This window comes from Ostrea edulis, chromosome 8 (assembly GCF_947568905.1).
Source record: "Ostrea edulis chromosome 8, xbOstEdul1.1, whole genome shotgun sequence".
Lineage (NCBI taxonomy): Eukaryota > Metazoa > Mollusca > Bivalvia > Ostreida > Ostreidae > Ostrea > Ostrea edulis.
In genome coordinates this window covers 29,140,119-29,154,296 of record NC_079171.1, presented here as the reverse complement: position 1 = coordinate 29,154,296, position 14,178 = coordinate 29,140,119, and the positions used below count along the sequence as shown (strand labels likewise).

The 14,178-nt window shown below is 35.5% G+C and overlaps 1 pseudogene; it reads right to left on the bottom strand.

Moving 5' to 3' along the window:
• Window positions 1-87: 87 nt before the first annotated feature.
• Window positions 88-5,334, bottom strand: LOC125663053 (uncharacterized; annotated as a pseudogene).
• Window positions 5,335-14,178: the final 8,844 nt, after the last annotated feature.

Here is a 14,178-nt window from a genome sequence, read left to right as displayed (position 1 = left end):
GGACGTGTAAATCAAATTTTTCACATACATGTATAATGAATACTTGCAATTTCTTTTTTTTTTTTTTTTTTTTTTTTTTTGATTTATAATCAACATGAGTCACATGTTTCTCAAATAAAGGGGGAAAACTTGAGTTGACAGCCTGTCATTGGTATGTTTTTTCTATAGTTTCTCAATAAGTTTTTCCATGATCTTGTTCTGTTTTTCATGCATTTCCTTGAATGCATGAAGAAACTTTTCATCCCTTTCCTTTAGATATTCTGTGAGCTCATTACTACTGGTACATCTCCTCTTTTTAGGGGGATCTTTCTCTGTGGTGTTTTCATAACTGTCGCATGTTTCAATTGTGCCAAAGAAACTCATCAAAAGTGGCGGGCTGAAAGCGGGATCATCATGTAGAAGGCCATACATTTCAGACTCATGAATAAAAGGCTTTGTTCTTTTGTTTCCTGTCTTCTTCTTTTCTGCAATGAAATTTCTGTACGACCTCCTCAGAGAATAAAATTTTTCTCTGCATTGTTCAGGACTAGGATTTTTTTTTTAGCTTCCGTTTTATTTCTGTAGCAACTGATTTCCACATGTTTTTGCTAAAATTCTCCTTTTTTTCCTTTCGTGCTTTTAAAACTGCTAGCAGTTCTTTCGTATCTGAGAATTTCCATTCAAATCTGGATTTTTCATTGTCACTACTAACTTCCAAATCAAGAGTGTCTGGAACATATGGTGTGGTATCCTCTGTGCTATTTTCTTCCAAAGTCTCTGAACTTTCTGCATGTTCTTTCCTCTGGTCCTTAGAATTCAATTTGCGAAAAATAACTTCAGGTATGTGAATTTTTCCATTGACAAAACAGATATAAATTGGATCATCAGGTAAATCATTTGGTAACATTGAGCTCAAATCTTGAGTAACCTCTGTCAGATCTATAAAAATCCAAATAAAGAATATATAATCAGTGTAAGAAAAGTCCTTTCATTGGTACCATAAAGGTCAACATTTCTGCTGAATTTTGTAACTTTCTGAATCGGAAGAGCCATTTAAAATATGCCTACATGTATGTCGGTATGTATGTAGATCTATGTGTAAGTGTAACAGGTATCAACTCTCAGACTACTAAAAGAATATTGTAGTCGAATTAGGTGTCCGTAAATAGACGGGTCGTGCGTATTGAACCACGACTTCGCGCACAAGCGGTTTTCCTGCACTGAGACACTCACTCGAAGTCAAACCATGTAAACATTAAGACCTATTATTTTCCTATGTATTACCTGTGTGTCAGTTATGTCCAACATGCCTGTGTTGAACCTCTGCCATATGTATGTACATGTATATATGCTTTGCATTAAATGTCATGCTAAGTAGTACTATTTACTAAACACTTTGTGTTCGGAGACATAATAAGAAACAGAGTAAAAACAATATGTTCCCAAACTTTGTTTGGGGAACATAACTAGAAACTTGTTGCCATGGGAACAAGAAGGTATTCCGTTCTTTTCATGTCCAGTAGATAACCTTAAATTCTTCATTTGTTATGCGTTTTACTGTAGTGCATACATTTCTGTTAAATATACAGGACGAGTTCTTTTTTAATTCATCACATTTGTTTGAAGAAACATGGTACAATGGGCCATTTTAAATATATAGGTACCCATAAAAATGACACAATGCAGATATTTCCTGTTCGTAATGGTATTACTCAAAATGTCTCATTATCAGTAATGATGTGAAGATGGTTGGCTTGAGCGATCAACATGCATAATCAATCAACATAGGACCCAAGTATAATGATACAAAACAATCACATTTAGAGGGCATGATGTTGTAAACATTAATTACAATTAAAATAGAAGAAGATATAAAGAATCACATCATTCTGCTGACTAACAAACATCTACGCATTCAAATTGCAAGTACATGTTTAATATACTGTCACAGTGCAGGTACTCACCCTCGCTTTTTAATTGCTTGAGATTTTAACACAGCAAGAATGTCAACAATATATTTTGTTTTAAATTTTTTACTGACGATATATATAAAATAAATAAACAGTTTAAATTCATAATACTGAGCGAAGCTCGGACGGACCAAAGGCCCGTCCGCGAAGCAAGGCTCTAAAGGTAACACGTATGTAAAAAAAAAAAAACAAAAAAAAAACAAACAAACAAACAAGAGGCCCAGGGCCTTATAGGTCACCTGAGTATCATGTAACAACCTTCCAATGTTTCAATTAGCTTTGTGTTTAAATATAAGAATTTTACTTTTGGATGGAAGAAACATTGAATAGCTATGTGGTCATGAAGTACATGTGTCATTTTTATGTTCAATCAATAATCCTTTTTAAAAAACCTAGGTCTGAGACATCATAAAGAAAAGGGTTATTTACTCCTTAGATAAAACCAATATACATAATAATTTCATGTCTGTCAAGCAAAGGGTTCTTAAAGTATTGAGTAGTTGTATATATTCCTATTATTCAGTTTACCCTTGTCTTTGTGATTTTATTAGCTACAATGGTCATCTTCTCCGAAAGGAACCAGTGCATCAAGTCTGACCTCTGTCGAGCAAATGGTACTCAATATATTTTTAAGGGTGTAGATCTTTGCATTTTTAGTTCGATTTTTAACCTTTGATCTGATGACCGCAAAATCAACAGGGCCATTTACTCTACAAGGGAACCAGTGTATCAAGTTTGATGTCTTTCAAGGAAATGGTTCTCAGGATATTGAATGGACAAGATTTACCAATTTTTTTTCCAGCACATGCCCTTTGGGCGGGCATGTATACTAATTAGATTAGCTCAAACAAATACTTACATGCCCAGTAATTTATTAATTAATTTTATTAGTTGCCTTTTCCCACCAAAGGAAATCTATTTTTCCACATCTTTAGCTACAATACATTTTCTGTTCTCAATTTCATTACTAATCGTAAATGACAGAAAATAAAGTTCAAAACTACATTGCGTATGTCCTTAATCGAACTTTTCAGTGCATTTTAATTGTTACCAGTGTTATTTAATTGGCTATTTCATAATGTTACATCTGATGAATAAATTGATCGTTTGAATCAAAAGGAAAAGTACATTGCTAAAGGTTTAAGCCTCTAAATTTACATGCCGTTTGGGCTTGTACTTCAATTTCCACATGCCCGCCTCTACCTTTGTGAGGCCGAAAGCATCGGATATCAGGATAAGTCAAATACTGCTGATTAGAGTACTTTAACTCTTGACCACAAAATTGGAGCCAACTCCTTTTCATAGGGTAACAGTGCAATAAGTATGATGTTTAATAAACATAGCATTCTCTAGATATATCTAGATATTGAGCAGAAATTTGGTCTACTGACCAACCTACCAACTTAACAACAGGTGCAACTCAATATGAACCCCTCCTCAAGTAATATGCATAAAAAAGGAAATTATTTATTTCAAAACTTTATTAATTACAAACACAATGTTGCAAGATTCAAAAGTTCTATCAAGCTGTGCGACTGTTATGGTAGGCAACTAATGCACGAAGTGTATAGTAGGCAACTATATTCCCGGATTGATTTAAAGTAAAAACCTTCCGCAATTAACTTAAAATATATATGTTTATATATATGCTCATCAGAACCATGCTATTAGTTTGTCTACTTAATACCCAGGGGCAGAGAAGAAGATTTTCAAAGAAATAAAATGCATTTTCACTATATAAGATCAACAGGGCCCCGCCCAAACACCAGAACCCCTAACTCTGGGGCCATGAATTTCAGAATTTAAGGAGTCATCCGTGCTCATCATAACTATGCTATTAGTTTGGCTACATAATACCCAGTAACATAGAAGATGATTTTCAAAGAAATATTGCATTTTCACTATATAATCAATCAGTCCCGCCTTTGCACCAGACCCCCTGACCCAGGGGCCATAAATTTCAGTTTTGAAAGAAGCATCCTTGATCATCATTATCATATTATTAGTTTGTCTACTTAATACCCAGCAGCAGAGGAGAAAATTTTCAAAGAAATAAAATGCATATTCACTATATGATCAATAGGGCCCCACCCTAATACCAGAACCCCTGACCCAGGGGCCATGAATTTCACAATTTTGAAAGAGGCATCCTTGCTCATCATAACCATGCTATTGGTTTGTCTACTTAATACCCAAGGACAGAGAAGAAGATTTTCAAAGAAATAATGCATTTTCACTATATGACTTATAGAGCCCCACCCTAGCACCAGAACCCCTGATCCAGGGGCCATGAATTTCACAATTTTTAAAGAGGCACCCTTGCTCATCATTATCATGCTATTAGTTTGTCTACTTAATACCCAGAGACAGAGAAGAAGATTTTCAAAGAATTTCTACATTTTCACTATATGACCAATAGAGCCCCACCCTAATACAAGAACCCCTGCCCCAGGGGCCATGAATTTCACAATTTTAAAGAGGCACCCTTGCTCATCATTACCATGCTATTAGTTTGTCTACTTAATACCCAGAGACAGAGAAGAAGATTTTCAAAGAATTTCTACATTTTCACTATATGACCAATAGAGCCCCACTCTAACACACCAGAACCCCTGATCCAGGGGCCATGAATTTCACAATTTTTAAAGAGGCATCCTTGCTCATCATTACCATGCTATTAGTTTGTCTTCTTAATACCCAGAGACAGAGAAGAAGATTTTCAAAGAATTTCTACATTTTCACTATATGACCAATAGAGCCCCACCCTAACACAAGAACCCCTGCCCCAGGGGCAATGAATTTCACAATTTTGGTAGAAGGCTCAACGCTCATTATAATTATGCCCACAGTTTGGCTTCTTGATTGATGTCCAGGAGTAAAGAAGAAGATTTTTTTTAAAAATTACACTCATTTTGATGGTTTTTGCCCCACCCCTCAGGCCCCAGGGGGGCAGGGACTACGAATTTCACAATTTTTCTTCCCCTCCACCCACATATGCTATATGCCAAAATTGGTTGAAATTGGTTCAGGGGTTTCAGAGAAGAAGCTGAAAATGTTCAAATGTTAACGCACGACGAACGACGACGGACAAAAACAGATAGCAATAGGTCACTTGAATGATTCAGGTGACCTAAAAATGAGAAAATCAGCAAAGTACATGTAACAGAGCTAAAGATAACCTCTATATACGTTCACTGAAAAGGTATGCATCAAATGAAAGGAATATACCAAAATATGCGTTTTTATTGTACTTACGTTCAGATAGATATTTGATATCCTTCCCCCTTATCAAAAATTTTCCAATCTTCTCCCTGATATTCACTTGAACTGGTATTATTTGTGAAGAAACGTCACTCACGCTACCAGGAACGATTCCCGCCGCCATCTTGTCGGTGACTCTAATAAACGAAAAACTCGCGTTGGTAATTCTACCGTGAATGTGGTTGGCCTGCAGAATTGGTAACCAATAAATGTTACCAATGGTAAACATTAGTACCAATGTTTTGCCAATGGTAAATTGCACCACCAATATCAACCAATGGGAGAATTGTGAACGCACCCATTTTCTTTGGTTATTGATTAAATCTAACTACAATGCAAATTGAATGGAAATTTATACAGTTTTTACTCTACTGATAAGTCACATGAGAATTGATCCAGCTTAACTCAGTCATAGGGATTTTAAATTCAGACTTCACTTTAGTATAAAAAAAATGTTCTGACATCACAATGTTCGATCCAATTTGGGTATATATTAAATTACATAAATGTCATTTGGGGTCGCAATTAACCACTATGATCATAACCCTCGTGTATGCACAGAATTGTCGCCACGATATTCAAGCAAAAATATTTGTTAGGAGGCGCAATGACCGAAAAATCTTCCAAACCAAGTACTGATTTAACTTTTGCTAAAATACCCCTAACTATGGGGGGGGGGGGGGGGGGCGGAAGGGGGGGGGCATACATATTAGTCTAGTCAATCTAGCAAATCACCTCAAAGTAATTGCAACAGAAACAAACTCGATGGAATTTAATAAACAAAAGCGTGATTAACAACATACAAAAAATCGGACAAAATCGGACAATGGGAAATATTTCAAATTTATACTTAAATGTTTTAGTAAACCATCGATATTTTGTGGTGTTTACGGCACGCCGTACACGTAAAGGGGAGTAACTTAACTGTGACAGTCATCGGAATGAAGTTATACACGACGATCTAAAGTGCATGTAATAAAAAAAACGCGATTAAACAGCTTAACAGTTGTATTAAAAAGGTGATTTTGAGACCTTCTATATACATACAATATTGCTCAGCATCTCATATTCTTTGCTGACTTCCATTCCCGGGGAACTTTCGCGAATAAAGCTTCAAAATATTTTGTTTGACCCTCTACTGAATTAATTTTAATTATAAAACACAATATTTACTTTAGAAGTTATGAATAATCAATTATAAATGAAATCCTAAAGAATTGGTGTCAATTTACAAGGGGGAATTACGGTTGTTAAAAAAGAAAGTATGGAAAGCCATTCGTGTTAAAAGTTTCAGTTATTTTGTATCTTCATCATTTGAGCAAGCGTTTTGTATTAAAAACTTTTATAAAACTAAGTAAGTAAAGTATTTTTGTTTTTCTTTTTCAAATTCAGGTTTAGGGAGTCATTCGTGGGTAATAATAATGATAATAAAACATTGATAATATAAATAATAAAAATCAATGTAAGGAAACACTTGCGCATAGTATCATAATTTGATGTAAAATCGAGTAGTTACTCTTTCTAATTAGTCTTGGGCTCACGACCTGCGGAACCACATCTCCTAGCAGCATGCGAACAGCGCGCTAGACCGCCCGGCCATCTATTCAAAACAAAACTTGTTTTCGATGACGATGGAATTCTCGCCACGATGGCACACGATCATTGAGAATGGAAATGGGATACAGTTATTTATCGTAAATTTTAGAGGATCATACAAAATGCACATTGTGTTTGAAATGTCTATATATAAAGCACAGAAATAGCAACGAACTCTGAAATAAACATAACTGCCCTAAGGCACGAAATCAATGTCGGATGAAAATTTAAATTCAATTAGTTAGGGGGAGGGGAATAAAAACTCCCGTAAGTTTCTGTCATCCGACATCGATTACACTTTAGTGGAAAAAGGAAAAAGACAAGCGACTATTGAATATCACATAATATTTAAAACATCTTAATGAACATTTAATACATTTAATGTACACTTTCGTTTGTGAATAAACAGAGTGTTATTTATAATCGCACGTTTCTTTTCTTGTTATTCGATTAGTTTCAACATTTGTCATATTAAGTTTTAAAGGGGGGGGGGGGCTTGGTGAAAACTATGTGAACTTAGTTTTTTGTGAGACATTGGATTTTTTATCTTGCCCCTAAGTGAAGAATATCGTTAAAACCAGACGTCTTTTTAGGAAACGAAGTTTGTCAATCCTTGCCCTTTCTACATGCATTCACAGGATGCGACACAACGTCAAGAATGTTCGGCATCGGAACGGGTCCTGTATAGTCAAAATGTAGACAAAGGTAAGGTTTTCCTACTTAAAATGATATTTTTCATATATATTGCCAATAATCTATATATCTTACTTGTTGAGCAGTTTTTAAAATAAGAGGCCCAAGGGCCTAGAATCGCTCTTCTGATAAATTGTACAACCCCACCATTTCTATTCTTAGCCTCTTAGTATTCTAAATCTTTAGTTAAATCCTAAGAATTCAAAAAAGTAGGTCAATGTGACCTACTTTTTGGTTTACACATTTTGAGAACCCAAGAAATATCAACTGACAAAGTTTGATGATTTTAAGCCAATTAGTATCTGAATATTGAAATATAGCTGTCAAATTCCAATCGTACGTCATGGTGACCTACTTTCTGGTCAGCGAACTCCGAACATGCAAGACTCATCAACTGACAAAGTTTGATGACTGTAGGTCAAAGAGTATCTGAAATATATAAATATAGCTGTCCAATTCCAAAAGTAGGTCAAGGTGACCTACTTTTTCGTCAACACCCTTTGAACATGCAAGACGCATCAACTGACAAAGTTTGATGACTGTAGGTCAAATAGTATCTGAAATATATAAATATAGGTGTCCAATTCCAAAAGTAGGTCAAGTTGACCTACTTTTTGGTCGAAACCCTTCGAACATGCAAGACCCATCAACTGACAAAGTTTGATGACTGTAGGTCAAATAGTACTTGAAATATATAAATATAGCCGTCAAATTCCAAAAGTAGGTCAAGGTGACCTACTTTTTGGTCGACACACTCCATTGACTCAAGATGCATCAACTGTCAAAGTTTGATGATCGTAGGTCAATTAGTGACTGAAATATATAAATATAACTGTCAAATGCCAAAAGTAGGTCACAGTGACCTACGTTTTGGTCGATACACTCCGAAGACTCAAGATGCATCAACTGACAAAGTTTGATGATTGTAGGTCAAATAGTGTCTGAAATATAGTAATTTAGCTGTCAAATACCAAAAGTAGGTCACGGTGACCTACTTTTTGGTCGACACAAACCGAAGACTGAAGACGCATCAACTGACAAAGTTTGATGATCCTAGGTTTTACAGTGCCCAAAATATGCATCTAAAATTGAAAATGTGAAATGTGAATATCTGCAAAATTCAAAAAGTAGGTCACTGTGACCTACTTTTTTTATAAATATGTTTCAAGGCCTCAAGATGCATCAACTTACAAGATTTGATGATTCTAAACCTCTCGGTATTTGAAATAACAACTTAAAATATATCTATAAATGATAAGCCATAAAATTCAGAAAGTAGGTCACGGTGACCTATTTTTCAGTTGACGCATATTAAGGTCCCATGATCCACCAACTGACAAGTTTTGATGATCATAGGCTTCAAAGTGTCCAAGATATGCATCAAAATTAATTTTAAAATAAATACCTGCAAAATTCAAAAAGTAGGTCACCGTGACCTACTTTTGAGACAACTTGACACAAGGTCCTAAGATGCATCAACTGTCAAAATTTGATGATCCTAGTCCTTATAATGACTAAAATATCTAAGATTTAAGGAATTTAAAAAAAATTTTAATTTAGGTCAACTTTGAAGTGACCTTGAGACCATGCCCTTTGCCCCAGGGTAATGCCTTGAACAATTTTTAATCTACAACATATCCTCATCCTTATGTGTAAGTTTGGTGATAATATGCCCTGTGGTTCTTGAGAAGAAGATTTTTTAGCAACCACTACTTTTGTTTGTATTTTCCTGATTATCTCCCCTTGTTAAAGGGTCACATCCCTTTATTTAGTGCGTATGAAAGCCCTTGGGCCAATGATACCCTGTAACAAATTTGAAAAAAATTGGCCAAGGGGTTCTTGAGTTATAGCCCTTTTTCTAAAAAGTTTATGCACACCGCACACCGCACAAATGGCCATAGCATTAGCTCTTCGAGCCTTTGGCTCAGAAGAGCTAATAAATCCTAACTTCAATTTTTTTTTGGTAGACTCAAATGTATGACAAAATTTGGGTTTTCTTCTTAAAATTTCAATCTTTAAGAATTATATTCAAAAAAGCAAGATTTTACCCAAAAATTACAGTTATGGAAAGAATATATTCTGCTGTAAAAAAATTAATCGAACATTTCCAGGTTGAAATTTGAGATATGAAACTTATTTTTACTGTATGTTACATAAAATGGACATTTTCTTCAATTTCCAGTTTTTAGCGATTTCCATGAAAAAACACATCCTTTTACCCCAAAATTCCAATTTTCCCATGGAAATACAAAAGCCGATTTTTAATATGTTGTTTCCATGTGTTTTCTTGCATGAATAATCAAAATTTCATTTCTGTTGCAATTAGTTTGAGGTTTTGCTCATTTTTGAGCTAGATTGACTAGACTATATATGAATAAGAATAAGCACTTCAAATAATAATAATTTGCATTTTTAGGTAACTTTAGTAAATTCAGATGACCTATTGCAATGGGTCTGCGTCTGTCGTCGTCCGTTAACAATTGAACTTCTTGATAACTACTGTTCCAATTCTTTTCTTTGGTATGAAGTATCATAGGGACAAAAGGGACGTATATTGTAAATTTCAGGACTCCTGCACCCCTGAAAAATCTTCTCTACAACCGCACATGTGTCAGAAAAAACTAAATGCATAGTGATGTACATCAGGAAGGTCTCTACCAAAATTGTAAAAGTCCTAATTCCTGGGGTTGGTTCTGACCCCAGAGTGGGGTCAAAACTTAGTATTACAAAGTATATATGTGTAAAGCATTTAATATCTTCTTAAATTCTTTGCCCGTGGGGGTCCGGTTTAGAAATAGTTCTCAGTACCCCTTGTTTGTCGTAAGAGGCGATTCAACTAGGCGAACCTCTGGATGAGACTGGAAAAAACGAGATCCCGTGTCACAGCAGGTGTGGCATGATAAAGATCCCTACCTGTTCAAAGACCGTAAGCGCCGAGCAGAGGCCTAAATTTTACAACCCTTCACCGGCAATGGTGACGTCTCCATGGGAATGAAATATTCCCGAGAGGGACGTTAAATAATATACAATCAATCAATCTTAAATTTTTATGTTACTAAATTGAAACTAAATTAATATTTAGTAGGAGTAAATTGTAAATTTCTTGATCCCAGAGGATAACGGTTTTGGTTCCAGGGTGGGACCAAAATTATGATAGTTTTTTTTTTGTCTTTATCATTCGAAAGACTTCGTTATGGTTGCTTTTATAGTATAAAAACTAACTGCATATATTTAGGTAAAGCAGAAAAGGGTGTTTCAAAAATTATGAATTTTGCAAACTTAAGGTTTTGATTTTAAGACAGGATATCGTGTTAACGTTACTAATATCATATTATGCAAAGCCTTTCGAGGGCATTGAAGTTTTAATAACACATGTTGTTTTACTGTTTGTAAATATTAGAATTTAGCTTAGATATACACAACAGGATTTCACAGTCCTTGGCACTAGTCAGGTGATACTTTTAACTAAGAAACAGGTGAATGATAAGGTATGTGGGCATCTTGTTAACAGCGTAATGGGACATGTATTGACGCGTTAAAGCAATAAACCGGCATGTTTAGGCTATTACCCAAAGACGTGCTATTCGGAGAAATAAATATAAATAAGTATGTGACAGATGAACAGATACGGGAGACAGGGGGATACGGGAGACAGAGGGAGGGTGATTTTATCGATGGCTGTAGATTATGTGTTGGATAAAACTGGCGTACTGAAATTTCTTGTTAAATTTATTTATGAATTGTTGTTTTCTTTTATATATCGATTGAAACTGAAGATATCTGCATGCATGTTTTAAAGTGTACGTCATCTCATTAACAATCTCCAACACTGCAAAGGCAAGTCGTCTCTGATTCTTTTTGCATTTAATGTGCAAAAAAAAAAAAAAATACATTCAGTGATAAATAGGTATGGAGCTGAAGACCCGATTAAGAATGTCTATAAATTCCAGGCTGTTTCTGTCATAAATGGACAATGTTTTAAACACAATTAGAGTGATCTTGTTCCGACAAAAAATATACACACCTATAACGCTCCTTGTGGTATACCAATGATAAAGTCTCCCATAAAGTGCACCGGTCATTAGAGAGGTACAATATTCAAATATAATGAAAGATTTTAACTTCAACTTGTGAAAGTAATCAATCTCATAACTCCTACAAGCAATACAAAATAACAGGATTTCACAGTCCTTGGCACTAGTCAGGTGATACTTTTAACTAAGAAACAGGTGACTGACAAGGTCTGTGGGCATCTTGTTAACAGTGTAATGGGACATGTATTAACGCGCTATAGCAATAAACCGGTATGTTTAGGTTTTTATCCAAAGACGTGCTATTCGGAGAAATGAATATATATAAGTATGTGACAGATGAACAGATACGGGAGACAGGGGGGGGGGGGGGGGGGGGGGGTATCGATGATAGTAGATTAAGTGGGATAAAAGTATCGCACTCAAATTTCTTTCTTCTTTTTTTTTAATTTATTTGTGAAATGCAGTTTTCGTTGATGGGAGGTGTAAACGTGCACGATAAGAATCCTTTTATTGATTCAAACTAAGGATATGCATGCATTGTTTATGTAATCTCATTAACAATCTCCAATACTGCAGAGGCATGTTGTTTCTGATTCTTTTTATACCCCCCGAACGAAGTTCAGGGGAGTATATACGAATCACTCTGTCTGTCCGTCCGTCCGTCTGTCTGTACAGATTCGTGTCCGGGCCATAACTTCTTTGTTCTTTGACTTAGGCATACCAAATTTGGCACACAGGTGGATCACCATAAGACGATGTGTCGAGTACCTTCATGACCTCTATATGACCTTGACCTTTGACCCTAAGGTCAAAATTAAAGGTGGTTTTTTTTTTACAATGGATTCGTGTCCGGGCCATAACTTCTTTGTTCTTTCACATAGGCATACCATATTTGACACATGAGTGTATCACTATTAGACGATGTGTCATGTACCTTCATGACCTACGTATGGCCTTGACCTCAAGGTCAAAATTAAAAGGTTTTTACAATGGATTCGTGTCAAGGCCATGACTTCTTTGACATAGACATACCATATTTAAGACACTAGTGTATCACCATGAGACGATGTGTTGGGTACCTTCAAGACCTCTATTTGACCTTGAACTTTGCCTTCAAGTTTAAAATTGACTATAGGGTTTTGACATAGTCATACCATAATACATGGGTGTATCACCATGATACTATATGTCATGTACATTCATGATCTTTTTATGACCTTGACCTTTGATCTCAAGGTCAAAATTATAGGTTTATGCCATGGGTTTGTGTTCGGACTATATCTTCAATTTTCTTCTACAAAGGCATATCATATTTTTACACTCAGGAAAGAGGTCATTTATACCTATTAACAACACCCTTTGGGAGATTGGGGTAAGCGGGGGTATTCTTAGTGAACATTGCTCACAGTACCTCTTGTTTGCATTTTATGTTTTAAAAAAAAATACATCCAGTGACAAATAGTTATGAAGCTGAAGACGCGATTAAGAATGTCTATAAATTCCAGCCTGTCTCTGTCATAAATGGACAGTGTTTAAAACACAATTAGAGTGATCTTGTTCCGACAAAAAATATACACACCGAGAACGCTCCTTGTGGTATACCAATGATAAAGTATTCCATAAAGTGCACCGGTCATTAGAGAGGTGCAATATTCAAATATAATGAAAAATTTTAACTTCAACTTGTGAATGTAGCGAAGTGTTACTAACTTTTATTTCCTTCGATAGTGACGCAAATACAGACCAAGATTATGGACATCATTATAAGCTTTTTAGGCCAGCTGAGGTTTTTGGTTCCAGGATCGGCCGAAAATTGTGATATTGTAATATTCAAAGTAATTCAGCAGAGTGGTATTTCACCACACCATTTACAGTCTCTTGATACTAATATACAATTCTAGCAAGTTTTGTTCCAGAAAGTTTACTGTTTACGCTGATCTTAACATAAAAATTTGTTTACGCTCCCAAACACTGACATTACAATAGAACTTTATGAATTCCCCAGAAGATGTGAATAGGTCACATGTGGCAATGAATAATGTTTAAATAGACATTTAGTACACATGCACTGTATAGCAATATCGATACTACGATAACAAAAAAATGAAGACAACGAACAGTGATCAATCTCATACATCCCATAAAGAATACAATTTTAGAGTGGGACAAGCTATACCAGAGGTAAGACCAGGGCGACAGGAGGAGTAAGCATCCCCTTTTGACCGGACACACTTGTGTGATAAATGATACAACAGAAATGGTATGTGTATATTTTCATGCCATATTATAATTTCCAGTGCAAACAACAAAGTACTAATATTTTTAGGTGCACAGAGTGCATTATCTAAAACGTATAATTTGTTTTTGTTAAAAACAAATTTCTCCCCAGCTTCACAAATTGAAAGTGAAATCACAACGTACCCCCCATAATGCACTGCATGGTTTCGAGGAAGAAACAGGAGCATATACGTTATGTGAAAGCTCTGAGTTTAATTAGGCGCGTCTTTATAAACCTAAAAAGCATAAAACATGTCGGAAAGATTACATTATGGCTCGGAGCGTCCACCATCGCGATTTCACTACCCTCATATACAAATCACTATATCTCATTATTCCAGATTTACATATTCCCATTTCATAAACGA